The sequence below is a fragment of the Pan paniscus genome, chromosome 16 (assembly GCF_029289425.2).
Source record: "Pan paniscus chromosome 16, NHGRI_mPanPan1-v2.0_pri, whole genome shotgun sequence".
NCBI classification, from domain to species: Eukaryota; Metazoa; Chordata; class Mammalia; order Primates; family Hominidae; genus Pan; species Pan paniscus.
In genome coordinates this window covers 56,105,917-56,123,986 of record NC_073265.2, presented here as the reverse complement: position 1 = coordinate 56,123,986, position 18,070 = coordinate 56,105,917, and the positions used below count along the sequence as shown (strand labels likewise).

At 46.9% G+C, this 18,070-nt stretch overlaps 1 long non-coding RNA gene across 2 annotated transcripts in view; it reads right to left on the bottom strand.

Annotated features, from left to right (window-relative positions):
- Positions 1–18,070, bottom strand: part of LOC134729082 (uncharacterized) — an 85,156-nt gene that overhangs the window by 65,386 nt on the left and 1,700 nt on the right. For both annotated transcript variants that reach the window (XR_010109945.1, XR_010109946.1), the window contains exon 2: positions 1–18,070. This exon is cut by the window's left edge. This is a non-coding gene — a long non-coding RNA (uncharacterized LOC134729082).

Genomic DNA, 18,070 nt, shown 5'->3' with positions numbered 1-18,070 from the left:
TTTCACCATCATTCCTAAAGGATATTTTCACTGGATATAGAACTCTGAGTTGATGTTTCTTTTCTTTTAGCACTTTGAAAATGTTTCATTTCCTTTTAGCCTACATGGTTGCTCATGAGATACTGATAGTAATGCTATATTTTTCTCTAATTACTTTCAAGATTTCTTTCTCTTTAGTTTAAAGAAGTTCAACCACCATATCCCTGAGAGTGCATTTCTTTGAGTTTACCCTGTTTGAAGTTTGTTGAATTTCTTGAAGCTGTAATTCTGGGAAGTTTCCAGCTGTTATTTTTTTTTTCAATTATTATATCCTGAACTGCACTGTTGCTCCATTCCTTCCAGGACTCTGATTACATGACCAGTTGACATTTTGGTATTGTCCCTCTCGTCCCTGAGACCCTGTTCAATTTTTTCAATCTTTTTTCTCTTTGTTGTTCAGATTGGATAATTTCTATTGATCTATATTCAAGTTCCCTGACTCTTTATTCTCTCATCTCCATTCTGCTAGTTTTTCCAGTTATTGTTTTTTTATTTTAAAATTGTATTTTTCAGTTTTGTAATTTCAGTTTGGTTATTCTTTATATCTTCTATTTCTTTGTTGGGACTTGCTATCTTTTCATTCATTCCAGAGTATTCACCCTTACTTCTTGGAGTAAGGTAATAATAGCTGCTTTAAAGTCTTTGATAATTTCAACATCTGTGTTGTCTCAGGGTTGGCATCTATTTGATTGTCTTTTTATTGTGAGTTGAGTCTTTTCTAGTTTTTCATATCCAAAGTAATTTTAGATTGTATCCTGGACATTTTGAATAGTATGTTATGAGACTCTGGATCTCGATTATTATTTTTTTAACTCACAGAACCAGTGAGTGGTCTTGTTTAAATCCTAAAGAGAGTGCTGATTTTTTTTTTTTTTTAATTTTAGCAGACAAGTGACCAGGCTAGGTCCAGGCTGCCAGTTCCACCTACCTTCTCTGGGTTCTGGTACCAATATCAATTCAGTTTTCAAAGCCATTTGCAGCGCTCTTCAGATGGGTTTCATATGTAGACTAGTTCTCAAGGACTTTGATGTTTTGTTTGGGATCAGATCCGTGCTGCACAGTTTGGAGGTGATTCTGGGAGTTTATACACAAAGGTATGGGATCACTCTTTTATGCTCTCTCCTCTCTACAATCTCCCTCGTCAGTTTTTGGCTCTTTGGGGCCTCCTTTTCCAGTCCCTCAGCCAGAAATCTAGGACTTTAATTTCCCAGCTCTGCTATGTACTTATAACTGCATCTGTGTCTGGGGCCAAGCAGCAGGAGAACAGAAGGCAGAGGGATTGGGGTGTGAGGGTGGAGACAGAAGTAACAGGAATTTCCCCATGCTCTTGGGCTCACGGCTTTTCTGGTAGGAGAAGTTTTTTCTGTCTAAGAATTTTAGGCATCTACTTGGCTAATGCTGCTATCACCATTGCCACTGCCTCCATTGCAATACTACCTGGCAGCTTGAGTGGGAGACGATGGAGAAAAAAACACATAAACAGGAAAACTTACCACATCTGATCTTTAGGAGCCACCTTCCTGCTCCTCAAACCAGAAAAGGAGTTCTTTCTATTCTCTTGGAGCTCTATCTTCCCCTACCTGGTGCACTCTTCCAGGTTTTGGGCTACCTGTGAGTCAAGGTCAGGCAAAACTGGGGGGAAAATAAATGGGAAACTCAACCCCAGTTCAGTCATACTTCAAATTCTTGTTTCCTTCTCCAATATATTGGCTACTATGCAGTTTCCAAGTTCTCAGATATCTGGCCCATGCATCCTGTCCGTAGTTTAGAATCACATTTAGTAGGTATAATGTAGAGTGTGTTTACTCCATCTTTTCCAGAATTGACCCTTCATGTGTTGGGCTTTCATTTCAATTTAATTTTTAAATTTTAACTTATTTGTCATTTCTAGAAATTCTATTTGGTCTGTTTCAACTTCACCTGATCACTTTTGATAGTCTCTCATTCTTTTGTCATACATTTGATCGCATCTTTAATTTCTTTATGCAAACCACACATAATTATTTTATGTTATACATACAACAGATCATTCCGATATCTTTGGTTGTTGTTGGTCTGATTCAGCAATGTTGTTTCTGCTGAATCTCATGTCATGTAGCTTATTTTCTCTTCTGTTTAATATACATGTATGTGCATTAAACTATATATATGTTTTAGTGTAACCTCCTGTTCCTGGAAGTTTATTTGTGAGAATACTTTGAAGCCTAGATTTAAAATGCGTTCCTCTAGGGAGTCTTCACAATTGCTTCATCAGGCATCTGGGGAACACTTGAAACTATATTTTCAGTTAGTTTTTTTCTGGCGTCAGAGAAGGAAGCAATATAGGCAGTGTGAATTCCGATGCCACATCCACTTGAAACTGAGCTTGTCGAGGCCGAGCGTGGTGGCTCATGCCTGTAATCCCAGCACTTTGGGAGGCCAAGGCAGGTGGATCACTAGGTCAGGAGTTCAAGACCAGCCTGGCCAACATAGTGAAACCCCATCTCTACCAAAAATACAAAAAAATTAGCCGGGTGTGGTGGCAGGCGCCTGTAATCCCAGCTACTCGGGAGGCTGACACAGGAGAATCGCTTGAACCTGGGAGGCAGAGGTTGCAGTGAGCCAAGATCACGCCATTGCACTCCAGCCTAGGCGACAGTGTGAGACTCCATCAAAAAAAAAAAAAGAAAAGAAAAGAAAGGAAGAAAGGAAAGAAAGAAAGAGAAAGAAAGAAAAGAAAAAGAAAAGAAAAGAAACTGGGCTTGTCCCAGCGATTCCAGGGAAAACCCATCTTTCCTGTGCTCCAACTGCAGTTGAGACAGAAGCAGACAAGTCTCTGTGGACATTTTTTCCCTACTTTATTGAGGATGTAGCCCTTTGGGATCCCAGCTTTATGCAGGGGTCTTCTAACCTACCTCCCACTTTGCTTGGACCCAGGAATTATTTCCCATAAAATGAGTATCTTCCAGCCGGGCGTGGTGGCTCATGCCTGTAATCCCAGCACTTTGGGAGGCTGAGGCAGGCAGATCACCTGAGGTGGGGAGTTTAAGACCAGCCTGGCCAACATGGCGGAGCCCTGTCTCTACTAAAAATACAAAAATTAGCCGGGTGTGGTGGTGCATGCCTGTAATCCCAGCTACTTGGGAGGCTGAGGCAGGAGAATCGCTTGAACCTGGGAGGTGAAGGTTGCAATAAGCAGAGATTGCGCCACTGCACTCCAGCCCGGGCGATAGAGCCAGACTCTGTCTCAAGAAAGAAAAATCAGCGAGTCAACAGAGTAAAGCAGAAGCAAGTTTATGAAGAAAGTAAAGGAATAAAACAACGGCTACTCTACAGGCAGAGCAGCACCAAGGGCTGCTGGTTGGCTACTTTTATGGTTATTTCTTGATCATATGCTAAACAAGGAGTGGTTTATTCATGAATTTTCCAGGAAAGGGGTGGGAATTTCCCAGAACTGAGAGTTCCTTTTCCTTTTAAGTCATATAGAGTAACTTCCAGATGTTGCTATGGCATTTGTAAACTGTCATGGGGCTGGTGGGAGTGTCTTTCAGCATCCTAATGCATTATAATTAGCGTGTAATGAGCAGTGAGGATGACCAGAGGTTACTTTCATTGCCATTTTGGTTTGTGCGAGCTTCTTTACTGCAACCTGTTTTATCAGCAGGGTCTTTGTAACCAGTATCTTGTGCCCCCCTCCTATCTCATCCAGTGACTTAAGAATGCCTAACCTCCTGGGAATGCAACCTGGCAGGCCTCAGTGTCATTTTACCCAGCCCCCGTTCAGGATGGAGTCGCTCTTGTTTGAATGCCTCTGACACTCCTGTCCTCTGTGCCTTGTCTGGGCCACACTCTTGAGCACATCAGAAACATGCTTCTGAGTCTAATCCACCTGGGGCTGTGGGAAACCCTCTTGGGCACTCAGGTGCATCCTGGCAGCTCTGTGAGGCCAGTCACACCCACCGGCAGGACCACTTCTGCTTCCGCTTCCACTTCCGCTTCCACTCTGGCACACATCACAGCACAGGGAGGCCCAGGCTCCAGGCTCCAGGCTCCTCCCTGCTCTTCAACTCACTTCCGTCCTCTCGTCTCACTTCCCCTTGAGTCTCCTTCCCCAGCTCATGAAATTTTTATTTAGTTTGTGGGGGAGGGCCACACAGGGAGTGGATGGCAAAGACTGGATTGAAATCCAGGTGTCCAGATATCACAGCCAGGGTCCCCACAAGCCTGCAGAGAGCGTTGGCACAGCAGGATCCATCCTGTGCTGTGTTGATGTGACTGGCAATCCCTTGGGGAGGAACACTGGGGCCATCTTCCCAGACATTCAGCACAGCACCTGCCATTCTGGAAGTGAATGAATGAGGTTGGGGCTACCTGGACAGGAGGTGTGCACTGCATTTTCACTCTCTGTGCATGGTTGAGTCTCCACTGTTGGCCAGACACTGACCACTGCTTGACCCATTAGCCAAGGAGAAGTGAGAGGTGGGGCTGGGGAAGAGGTGAAGGAGGAGAGAGGAAGGAGTGTGTCTGTCCTGCATGCTGCAAAGAGTGCTGCCACATCACAGTGACGCTCCAGATGCTGTGCTCAGAGCTGCCTGAGCGTTCCCTTATTGAATCCTCACATGTACATTTCTTGGAAAGAAGAAGAGATTCTTCTTCACTCCCATTTTGTAGACGGGAAATTGAGTCTTCAAGAGATTGAGTAACTTGCCTAAGGCCATATAGCAAATAACCAGGGAAATGGAATTCAAATCAGCTCAAAAAAAAAAAAAAAAAGTTGAACCCAAACCCTCCATACCACAAGGCCTCTTTGCCATCAGTGTGATGATCTCTACTCAACAGATAAGGAAACTGAGGCCTGGGGATGTAAGGGACTTGCTCAGGTTAGTGAGAGAGCCAGACCCCAAACCAACACTAGAGCCTGGACTGCTTCCCATCAGTGGTTTGAACCTACCACAAGTCCCCTGACCAACGGGGAAGACAGATCCTGATGTTGCTGCCCTAGGGCTGATGGCCATTGAGTAGGCATGGGGTCTGTCCTGGCCAGCAGAAGTCCCTGACACTGTCAGTTCCAGGCAGCGTGCACGCCCTACACCCAGATAAACAAGAGACCAGCTCTTGGCCTCGTGGAGCCACTGTGTGCCAAGGTGCGAGGGTGGGTTCTGCAAGAGAGTGGCACCTACATCTCACATGACCTCATCTCCCCTGCCGGTGCCCATGCCCCAGGATGCTGGACATTTGCCTCAATGGCCAGCTCTGTGGGTGCCTTCACTTCAGAGGTCAGGCCCCAACCCTTAGCCAAAGGACAGCTGGGCAAATGGTTCCACCCACCAGAGCTGGACACCTGGCCTGGACTGGACTAGTGGACTTCTCTCCTGGGTTACAGAGGCCTGAAACTTCCTTCCCTCTAACTGTGGGTGCCAGTGGCAGTCCTCCAGGCCAGGCCAGTGAGGAGGCCCTGGGAGGCAGAAGGTCTGTGGTGGCTGTGAAAATGCCCCTCTCAGATCTCTGACTGTGAGGAGCATCATTGATCAATGGCTTCAGCAGCTGAGCTGTAAAATCTATCACCAAGGTGTGTGCCTGAGGTGGCTGCACTCCCTGCAGGCTCCTTGAGGTCCGCAACAGACCTGCATTGTGGTCAGATGGCCCTCCCAGCCTCCCCTAGCAGCCTCCCCATCTTCCCTCGCAGCCATGTTCCCTAATAAATCTCTTGCACATCTAATCCTGACTTGGCATCTGCTTCTCAGAGAATTTGGATTAATTACAAGTCCTGACCCTGCAGGCCAGTCCTGGCTGTGGGAAGTTCATGGGCCTCAGCACCAGATCCAACCTAACTGGGACAGCGCATCAGGGTGTGACAGTCCCCATCATGCCCAGGACCCATTACTCCCTACCACCCAGATGATTCACATCAGAGAATTCACCCCTCCTGGGATGCAGGGTTCACCTCTCCCTTTGGCCCCCCGAGCCATCACCCTCTCAGACAAACCCAGTTCTGTCACTCTTCTCTCATGCAGAGGTGCGCGTGTGGGCCTGGGGAAATATGGAAGTCAAAGAGAAAGAGCTGGTTATATATTGACTCATGCCTGCCTTTTATTATCCAGGAATTTATCAAATCCTGGATTTGTGCAAGGCACAGTGACAGCAGAATATTCCAGAAACTGCACAGGATTTGGAGACGGATGGAAAGTGGGGACTATGTTTGAACACTTGCACTCAGAGCTGTGTGATCTTGAACAAGTTACCTAGCCTCTCTGAGCTCTTGTTTCCCCATCTAAAAATGGGTTGTATGAGAAATTCATGTTATAGAGCATGGACTAACCAAGTGGACTTCTACAAATAGCCAGGGATGTTACTGTTAGGCCTGTAGTTCTTACTTCGGTCCTTGAAAGAAAGAGTCAGGCAGTGACCTGGGTCTGACCCTTCATTCTGGGCACCCAAAGACCAGGCTCCCACACACAGCTCAGCAGCTGGAGCCTTTGTGCTGGGTACCAGCTTGTCTGCTGAAGACGGGGCAGGTGGGGTGGGAATCCAGTAAGAGTCTGGCCCAAGGCTCATGTCTTCTTCCGCCACTGCCAGACCTCCTTGCATGACAGCAGCCCCTACTGAAGGAGGAGGCAGAGGGAAGGAGTGGGAATCAGGGCCTTGCAGAGGGATGCCTGGATGCCATGGGGAAGGCTCAGTATTTAGAAGGACCCAGATATAAAGCAGTCATGGAGCCAGTTTTTGAGTAGGGGGAACAAAACAGGACATCTTCGACCTAAATTACCTGGGTAAACTCTAAAACTGTCTACATCCCAGGAGACAGTTATAGACAAAGTTGCCAGGAGGTTCAGAGGAAAGAGAGCACAGATCCAAGTGGGAAAATTCAGGGAGTCTTCCTGGAGGAGGTGGCATTTTAGCCACATCTTGAAAGGTGCTATGGGGGACTAAAGGAGAGGGTAGGACACTCTGGGAAAAAAAATCCCAGCATAAGCAGAGGATAGGGGATGGGAAGGATGGAGTATTTCACCTGGAGTGGTATAGGAAAGAAGAGTGAGAAGTGAGGCCACAGGTATTCTGGAGGGCCAGGAGTTTGATGTTTACTCTGTTCAGCAGAGGGGTGGCAGGATGAGATTCTGAGCAGAGGAGTGATGCTCTCAAAGTATATTAGCAAGATGGGTGGCCCAGGGCATTTTGGAACTCTAGGTGTCCCAGGCAAGGGCCCCAGGAAGCTTTTAGCAGGTTTTGCCCTTATTTTAAATGACCCCCACCTCCTTATCTGTGTTTTCATCAGGGTCTGAGAGTTAGCGAAGCTCTGCATTCTATGTGTCATGAGCCTGTCACGCACCCGCTGTGTAACCACTCCCAGTACACAGGCACGCTCACACGCACATGCACACACAAGCACACACCCTCAGAGGCCAAGCAAAAACCTGCGCCAAGTCCAAGGATGCATGGCCAATATTGACCACGAGAGGGCGCCTCTGACATCCCCGCAGAGGGAGAAGCAGAGACTGGGCTAAAGAACCAGCCCCAGGCAGAAGGGGCCTTTAAGACAAGCAAGTCCACCTGCCTCATTTTACATGTGGAGAAACTGAGACTCAGAGCGGGGGATGGCATGGTCCAGAAGAGGGAGGGGGTAGTGGCCACCTTAACAGTTGGACATGGGAAGATGGCTCTTAAACTGCAATTTGAAAGTCAACAGAATTGAGAACAAGGAAGAGGTGCCCCTGCACGCATGCCAGCGCACCCATGCAAGCATTTTCACCACTGCTACCCCAAAAAGGATTCTTCTCATCACCTGCCACAATGTCCACATTTCCACCAGTAGAGGCTAACTCTTTTCGATTAAAATCCATCCTGTCCAACCAATCTCTTTGTAACTATATATGTCACAATAAGGTTACAAATTACAGCCTCGGGCCTTGCCGTGGGAGGGTCTGCACTGAGTGCTAGGGATCCTGGTTAAGCCCGCAGGGAATCCACTGTAACCTGGGAACAGGAGAAATCAGCCTCCTTTTCCCATGAGTTTGCCCTTCCCTTTTCCCGGAACACCTTTCCCTATGTCTCCCGGTGAAGAAGCCCCATTCATCCTTCAACCTCCCGTGCTAACCCCCTTGGGAAATTTGCTGATGTCTGTCTCACCACCCTGTTCTTCAGACCCACCCCTGCCTAAACTCCACCCACTCTGATTCAGATGAGTCCCTGTTCCCATACCCTTGTCAGCCTCTGGGAGCTCCTCTTGGGCAGGGACAGTGAGCTCTTCACTGCCACACTCCAGCTGGTGCTGACTGCCCCCTCACTGCTCTTTGAATGGAGGGAAGCAACATGGTGCCTGAGAGTTGAGACTGAAATCAGGAGACCTGTGTTCTAGTCCCAGCTCTACCATTAACTTGTGTAGGTAAGTCCCTTCCCCTCTCTGAGGTTTCTCTACATTTTTTTCTACTCCATGAGAAGAGTGGTCTAGAAGTATCTAGAATCTCTTCCCATTATACATTCTGAGCCTGAGGTTTAACTCATAATGGCCTTCAGAAATGTCAGGTCTTATTAGCAGATAATTCCCAAGCCCTAGAGTGCAGAGTTTTCACCATATGGGACTGACATTTCTTATTTCTTGGACTACCCTCTGTAAACAGTAGGCAGCAAGAACTCCTCAGTACTGCATGTGGAAGAGGGTTACACAGAAGTGTTTGGACTAGTGCAGCAATCAGGCTGCTATTGCAATGTTCTCAAATTCAGACCATAAAGGATAGAGGCGCTCCAAGAAGTATTAATTTGCATTTTCTTTGGAGCTTAGAAAGCTGTTGAGAATCTACAGTTCTAATAACGGACTGAGAATGGTGACAGGTAGCAGGTAAAATTTTGGAGAACTTTCAGGAGTCCTCAAACTTTGCTTGTCGATGCCTATACCACAGGCCGGCCTGGCCTCTCAGGCCTCAAACCCCTGCTGCCCAAGCCCCCAGCTTTCTCTGGGCCTTCCTGGGCTCTTCCCTCTTGGCAGAAGCACTGATGCCAAGGTCACACTCCTTCTTTAAATAAACACAAGGCAAGCACCGCCTAATTATGCACTGTGGATGATGACTGGAAATGGGACCTGGCTTTCCAGCCTTTGTCTGCAAGGCCACTGGGTTGAAGGGATGGGAGGTGAGGGTGGAGCTCAGGAGACCTGCCAGCTGCCAGCCCAGTGGTCTCTGTTTGGGAGACATCAGGGAAAAGACCCATGGAGACAAACAGGGCAAACTGGCCTCCAGCTCACAGGACCCGCTGGGTTGCTTTGCAGGACAACTGAACCTTGATTGGGCAGGGGCACACAGGCATGCATGCTTCGAAAGCCCCAAATTCTTCCTCCTCCTCCTCTTCTTCATCTCCTTCTCCCATCAAACACAGATGTTTTTCAGGCTTGTGGAGAGCCAGGAAGCTCAGACTTGGTGCCCATCCACGTCATCAGACAAGTCACCCCTTTCCTGGCTCTCAATTACCCATAGGTCAAATAGGGACAAGAATTGCCACCCCAGCAACCACATCAGAACTTCCCATGCTCTTCTAGAAGCTTCTGAGCTTTCACAAATGCCATTCCCTGCACCCCCACCCCTCTGCCCTCCTTCCCCAGGCTGCCAGTGCCAAGATCTGGTCTCCTAACTTTTAGCCACGGGGCCTCCCAGCACACCTCGCTCTCTCTGTCCCTGTTGTGCTTAATTTGGGGGGCGGGGGGTGGGTGAAGCAAGCTCCCTGAGGTTCCCACACAACCCTCCCGAGCAGAGAGATTCATTACAGTGTCATTTGCAATAGAATAAAATTAGAATTTAAATGTTTGCAATTAAGGAATAATAGTTCTAATAATAATGAAAACGATACTTTCTGAGTGCTTCCCACATTCACACCATAATCATCACATTGAACCCTTACAAGCAACTTATAAAGTAGATACTATTATTATCCCCGTTTTACAGAGGAGAAAACTGAGGCACAGAGAGGTTAAGTGGTGGGGCTAGGATATGATACATTCATTTTGAGGCATTTTTCTGTGATCATTTACAATTGTGAAGTTGTGCAAAAGTTTAATGTCATGAGAGGAGGTGTGTATGCATATGTATGTCTATACTGTATAAAATAAAATGTGTAAAAATAAAATATGTCTTTCAAAGTTGAATAAAAATACACCAAAATGTCCACGGCCGTTTCCTCTGGGCAATGAGTTAATGGAGAATTTCTAATTCTTTTTTTGTACTGCTGTATTTTCCACATTTTCTACAGTAAGTGAGTGTTCTTTTAAATCATGAAAAGAAGCAGGCATCATATATTGCCTGTGAGGCATTTGGGAGTAGAAACTCAGACCTGAGTTAGGTCTGAAGAGAGTGCAAGGGGTGAAGAAACCTTGATCTCGAAAGTGCTCTTCCAAGCTCCTCTCTGACTTGGCTTCCTGGGCGGAGAGGCTGTTTTAGCCACACAGGATTCATTCATTCATTCATTCATTCATTCACTCACTCACTGATCAGTTGCCCTGCACGTTGTGGGGGGGATACAGAGACAAACAAGCTTGTTTCCAGTCCTCTGTGAGCTCAGACTGGGTGATGCTGAGGGCCCAGGCAGGGAAGGACAGGGGCAGGGTGGTCACTGGGCAACAGGAGAGGGGTCAGAGGCAGAAAGGACAGCACAGGGAAGGGTTGGGAGGAGGCGCATGCAGGACCATCCAAGGTTCTGACTTGGGCTGTGCATGTCAGTGGAGCCCCTCAGGGTCACCCTGTTCATGGCTACATCCCCAGAATAAATGAATAAATAAGCGATCAAACAAACAGAGAAAGAAAGAAGACAAATGACAAACGGCAGAAAACACTTGCAACCTGTATCACAGGCAAAGCATGAATGTCTCTAGTGAATGGCTTCTAAAAGTAGAGAAGGAAAAAATGAACAACTTCCTAGAAAAATGGGCTAAAATGGCCGGGCGCGGTGGCTCACGCCTGTAATCCCAGCACTTTGGGAGGCTGAGGCGGGTAGATCATGAGGTCAGGAGATTGAGACCATCCTGGCTAACACGGTGAAACCCCGTGTCTACTAAAAATACAAAAAAAAAAAAAAATTAGCTGGGCGTGGTGGCCTGCACCCCTAGTCCCAGCTGCTGGGGAGGCTGAGGCAGCAGAACAGCATGAACCCGGGAGGCAGAGCTTGCAGTGAGTCGAGATTGCACCACTGCACTCCAGCCTGGGTGACAGAGCAAGACTCAGTCTCAAAAACAAAACAAAACAAAACAAAACAAAAATATTAACACACAATTCACAGACAAAGAAATGCAAATGGCTCATAACCCTGTGAAAATATGATCAACATTGCTCAAACAAAAGAAATGCAAATTAAAACTACTCAGAGATACCATTTCCTACCTATCAGATTGTCAAAAATCCAAAAGTTTGGCGATGCATTCTGCTGGCACTCCTAGCCAGAGCTGACGGGAATGCAAAATGATGCAGGCCTTCTGCGGGGGAATTTGGCAATAGCTATAGCAAAATTGCATGTATGTTCAACCTTTGACTCAAGAATCCCATTGCTGGGAATCTACCGAAGAGAGACACTAGCAAAAATACCAAAAGGTGTAAGCACAGGCTTTTTATTGCAATTCAATTTGTAATCGCTAAAGAATGGGAGCAAGGAAAATGTCCATCAGCAGAGGCCTGTGGTTATCAGCACAATGGAGGACTCTGTGGCTGTAAAGGGGACTGAGGACAATCTTGACCAACTACTAGGGAGAGACAGCTGGAGTGGGATGGACAGTGAATACAGCAAGAGGCAGAGAAGTGTCACTGCATGCTAATCCTTACCTAAAAGGAAGGAAGAGCCAAATGTGGAGGCGTATACCTGTTGTCCCAGCTACTCGAGGTTGAGGCAGGAGGATTGCTTGAATTTAGGATTTCAAGTCCAGCCTGGGCAACATAGTGAGATCCCCATCTCAAACAAAAAAAAAAAAAAAAGGAGGGAGGGATACGAATACATATGCATTATGTATGTGATACATATTAAATTAATGTAATAATAAAGAATAATGTTTAAAAATTAATAGTTATGGGGAAGGGAATGGATTGAAGGGGGCATAAAAGCTAGACCTTTCTGAACATATTTGTATGATAGATTTTGGAACCAGAAATAAAATTTAAAATCTTTAAATAAATTTCTAAATAAAAAGTTTTACAAATTCTAAAAACCTAAAGTAAAATAAAGCAAATAAATCTACACATTGAATTAATTATTTAACCACCATTCAAATTAAACTAAGGCCAGGCCCAGTGGCTCACCTCTGCCAGCACTTTAGGAGGCTGAGGCAGGAGGATCACTTGAGGCTGGGAGTTCTAGCCCAGCCTGGGGAACATAGCAAGACCCTGTTTCTAATATATATATTAGCCAGGTGTGCTGGTGTGCACCTGTAGTCCTGGCTTCTCAGGAGGCTGATGCAGGAAGATCGAGGAATTTGAGGCTGCAGTGAGCTAAGATCATGCTACTGCACTTCAGCCTGGGTAACAGATCTGGACCCTGTCTCTAAAAATAAGAAAAAAGTAAACTGAGGCACAATAAAATTTTAAAGAATTTATAGGAGCAAACAACAATTCATGAATTGGGCAGTTCCAAACCAGAAGTGAGGGAACACAAGGGGTGGGTTTTTATACAAGGAACACAGAAGTAAAGCAAAGAAAATATTTGATTGGTTACAGTTATACAGTTGCCTTATTTAATCTATCCCATAGGAAAGTCCCTCATTATATAACTATAAGTTTGTTGGCTACTTCTGAGCCTAACTGGTTTTGTTTGCTCATGGATTCTTTAGGCCTGGTCTTCATTTTAATTTACTTTAATACCACAAAGAGAAAAACTATTCCAAATGACTTTCAAACAAAGTAACTTAAAGACACATAAACCAATTGGAAGACGGCGACCTTATTTGTATCCTGATTCAAACAAACAAGTTGAAAAAAGAGAAATGATGACATTTATGAGACACTGGGAAATGTGAGCACTGACTGGAGAGTTCATGATAGGAAGAGTGATAATGGCACACATTTTATATGTGATAAGGGTATTGTGGCTTTTTAAAAAAGGAATCCATGGCCGGGCATGGTGGATCACGCCTGTAATCCCAGCACTTTGGGAGGCCGAGGCAGGTGGATCACCTGAGGTCGGGAGTTCGAGACCAGCCTGACCAACATGGAGAAACCCTGTCTCTACTAAAAATACAAAATTACCCAGGTGTGGTGTCACATGCCTGTAATCCCAGCTACTCGGGAGACTGAGGCAGGAGAATGGCTTGAACCTGGGAGGTGGAGCTTGCGGTGAATCAAGATCGCACCATTGCACTCCAGCCTGGGCAACAAGAGTGAAACTCCATCTCAAAAGCAAAACAAAACAAAAAAGGAATCCATGTCTTTTAGACGTAATATTGAATAGGAATGAAATGATATGACATCTAGGATTCGCTTCAGAAGTAACTCGGTCATTGTGGGAGAGCAGGGGATGAAACAAGATAAGCCATGAAAAGCCAGGTGTGGTGGCACCTGTAGTCCCAGCTACTCTGGAGGCTGAGGCAGAAGGATCCTTTCAGCCTGGGAGGTTGAGGCCGCAGTGAGCTGATATCATGCCACTGCACTCCAGCTTGGGTGACAGAGTGAGACCCTGTCAAAAAAAAAAAAAAAGTCTGGGTGCAGTGGCTCATGCTTGTAATCTCTTGTAATCTCAGCACTCAGCACTTTGGGAGGCTGAAGTGGGCAGATTACCTGAGGTCCAGAGTTAGACACCAGCCTGGCCAACATGGAAAAACCCTGTCTCTACTAAAAATATAAAATTAGCCAGGCATAGTGGCGCATGCCTGTAATCCCAGCTACTCAGGAGGCTGAGGCAGAAGAATTGCTTGAACCCGGGAGGTGGAGGTTGCCGTGAGCCGGGATTGCACCATTGCACTCCAGCCAGGGCAACAAGAGTGAAACTCCACCTCGAAAAAAAAAAAAAAGATAAGCCATGAAAGGGTAATTGATGAAACTGGTGATGAGCACACGGAGACACATTATATTAATACTATTCTTTCTACTTTTGCAGATGTTACCAATTTTCATAATAAAACATTTTTAAAGACTAGCACCTGATAAAGATGTGGAAAAATCAAAAGGCAAACATTACTAGAGGAATGCAAAATGCTACAGTCACTTTGGAAAATGGTTTGGCAGTTTTTATAGAATATGCTTAACGTACAAGCCATCACTTCCACACCCAGCATCTACCCTAGAGAAGGGAAAACTTTCATTTGCCCAAAAAAGTGATGCTTCCAGTTAGGAATAAGATTCTTCCTGGTATTTTTCAAGACACTCAAATTAAAGTTTAAACTTCAGAGGTTATTATGGCTTTAGAGATGGTACAGCCATTCTGAATAAGAATTTGGCATATTTGTTTTTCTTTTTTTCTTCCTTTCTCTTTTTTTTTTTTTGGCAGAGTCTTACTCTGTCACCCAGGCGGGAGTGCAATGGCGCAGTCTCGGCTCACTGCAACCTCCACCCCCAACCCCACTGTGTTCAAGAGACTCTCCTGCCTCAGCCTCCCAAGTAGCTGGGATTACAGGTGCGCGCCACTACCACCCAGCTAATTTTTTTATTTTTAGTAGACACAGGGTTTCACCATGTTGGCAATGCTGGTCTCGAACTCCTGACCTCAACTGATCTGCCGGCCTCAGCCTCCCAAAGTGCTAGGATTACAGGCGTGAGCCACCCTGCCTGGCCAGAATTTGGCAGATTTCTATCAAGTGAAACATACATTTACATGAGACCCCACAATTCCACTTCTAGGCGTCTATCCCAGAAAAATGAACATTTATGTTTGCACAAAAACCTACACATGAATGTTTACTGTAGCATTATTAATAATTGCCAAAAACTAGAAACAACTCAATGCTCATCATCTGGTGAATAGAAAAATATATTGTAGTATATACCTATACACTGCAATCCATCTCACCAATGAAAAGGAACAACTATGAATACATGCAACCACATAGATGACTCTCAAAAGCATTGATGCCCAGCAAAAGAAGTCAGATTAAAAAGATTATGTGCTGTATGATTTCATGTACATGGCATTCTGGAAAAGGCAAAACTATAGAGACAGAAAACAGATCAGAGGTTGTCTGAGGCTGGAGGTGGGAGGAGGGGTTGACTACAAGGAGCAGGAAAGAATTTTCTAGGTTGATGGAAATATTCTATATCTTGATTGTGGCAGTGTTTACACATCTGTTAAAAATTTGTCAGATCCCATATAACTGTACGTTAAAAAAGGGTTAATTTTACAATATGTAAATTATACTTCAATAAACTCCCGCCAAACAAACAAACAAAATACACCTGGCACTTGATAAATGATCAACTAGTCGAATGCCTGATGAATGAATGAACCAAGAGGAGTAACCCAGAAGGAGGGGTAGGTGTGGGCGGGAATGTTGGAGATGGGGGTTGAGGAACCTGCAGGACCTCAGGGTTGGGGTGACCAGTGGGCGGCAGGACATTCAGAGTGGAGACCTGGGTACCATGGGACCTTTGACATGGGCTGGCCTTTCCCGCTCTCCTCTCCCGGCCCCTCCCCCTTCCCCAGTGAATGCCGTCCCAGGCTCCTGCCTCCTGGAACGGCAGTCTTCCACTCAAATATGCCCCCCTCAGAAAGATTCACTCACACGGCTGCCCAGGTTCAAGTTCCTCTGGGCTCTGAGAAAGGCCTGTATGTGCAGAGAGAGCCCCAGGCTGCACCTGCCAGGTCTTTCTGGCTCTTTCTAATCTCCGCCCGAGCCTCAGGGAACACAGGACTCCCCTCCTCTGTTGCAGGCACAGGGTGTCACCCACCGCAAGGTATAAGCAGAGGCCAGAAGCCACCTCTTCCCCGCTCACTGCCCCTGTCATTGCTCTGAAGAGCCTCATCGAGATGTGGGGGGCAGGGGAGCCTGAGGGAGACACAGACCCTTTCCTGGGACAGCCTTGGTCTAGGACGATGGGGGAACACAGACCTCACCCCTTAAAGTTCCCAGGCTGGTGGCGATCCACACGCCTTGTGATTCTCAAGCCTGACGACCTCCCCAATTGGTTAAGCCTTTATTATATCTTACTTTCCTGAAGACGAAGTTACAGAAAATAAACATGCTTTAACTATTGCTAAATATGTTGAGCAAGGAGGGACGAGGTGGGTCCAAACTTGTGAGGGGAAGCCGGGCATGGTGGCACGGGGCTGCAGTCCCAGCTACTTGGGAGGCTGGGACAAGAGGATCGCCTGAGCCCGGGAGGTTGAGCTGCAGCGAGCTATGATCGTGCCACTGCACTCCAGCCTGGAGACAGAGCAAGACCCTGTCTCTAAAAAAAAAAAAAAAAAAAAAAAAAAAAAAAAAAAAAAAAAAATACTGGGCGCGGTGACTCACGCCTGTAATCCCAGCACTTTCGGAGGCCAAGGTGGGCGGATCACGAGGTCAAGAGATAGAGACCACCCTGGCCAACATGGTGGAACCCCGTCTCTGCTAAAAATACAAAAATTAGCTGGGCGTGGTGGCGCGCGCCTGTAGTCCCAGCTACACTGTAGGCTGAGGCGGAAGAATCGCTTGAACCCGAGAGGCGGAGGTTGCAGTGAGCTGAGATGGCGCCACTGCACTCCAGACTGGCGACAGAGCGAGACTCCGTCTCAAAAATAAATAAATAAATAAATAAATAAATAAATAAATAAATAAACCAAACTTGTAAGGGAAAAGCCCAGAGTCAGCAGCGAAGTATTGAGAAGAAAGAAAACTTTTCAAGCAAAAGTAACTGGTCCGGCAGGGTGATTTAATGCCATTGCAAGGCTGTAGGGGGCGCTGGAAGAACACAAGCGTCCATTGGCCGTTCCCGGGAGCGACGCGAGCCTGGGGACAATCTGGAAAGTTTAAGAACAAGGTCCCCGACCCTGGCTGGTCTCTTGTGGCACTTCGCCCATAAAAGTCGAACTATCATCAGACCTGCCTCGCTTGGGTTTTAGGAAGATCAAGTGTGAGCACGTGGGTGAAACACGATAAAGGAGTTATTTGTAAGAAAAAACAAGAAGGCCAGGCGCGGTGGCTCACGCCTGTAATCCCAGCACTTTAGGAGGCCGAGGCGGGCGGATCAAGAGGTCAGGAGATCGAGACCATCCTGGCTAACGCGGTGAAACCCGTCTCTACTAAAAATACAAAAATTAGCTGGGCGAAGTGGCGGGTGCCTGTAGTCCCGGAGCTACTCGGGAGGCTGAGGCAGGAGAATCACTTGAACCCGGGAGGGGGAGGTTGCGGTGAGCCGAGATCGCGCCACTACACTCCAGCCTGGTCAACAGAGAGAGACTCAATCTAAGAAAAACAACAACAACAACAACAAAAAAAAAAAAAAAAAAAAAAGGAAAAGAAAAAACAAGAAATGCTGGCTGAAGCCAGGACGAGCACGCGGTCTCGGGTCCTCAGACTGGGTGACTGTTCTAAGCAGGTTCTTGCGACGCAGTGGAAGGAGCACCTGCCGTCAGAGGACCCGGTCTCCATCCTGACTCCTCCACTGCAGAGCTGTGTGGCCCTGGGCAGCTCCTGGAGCCTGTCGGAGTGTCCGTTTCCCCTTCTGTGAAATGGGGACAGTCCCTCACTGAGCTGCCGCGAGGATTGAATGAGAGAAAAGCGTGGTGTGTCTGGTGCCCACTGCGCCCAGCCCACAGAAGGGGGCCAGAGTAAAATGAAATGAGGAGGGAGGCGCTGGCCTCCCAGAGCTGCTGGGGGAGGCTGGGAGGTAGCGGGGTTGCGGGATTTGGACCGCGGAGCCGGATTCTGCCCAGAGATGTGGGCCCTTGAAAGCTGGCTGGCACCTGGGGCCCAGGGCTGAGGGATTGGCTTTGCCTTCAAATCCTGGTTGTGAGCCCTGCACACTGGCGGACCCTTCAAGTCACTTTACCTCTCCCACCTCACCTTCCTCTCCTGTAAAGTGGGGTTACTATGCCTGTCGGAAGTTAGAGGCCTGGCAGTTTCTCTCCGAGTCCAGTTTGCCCCTCAGCTCCTCCCGTCCCAGGGACTTTGCAGGTGCAGAAT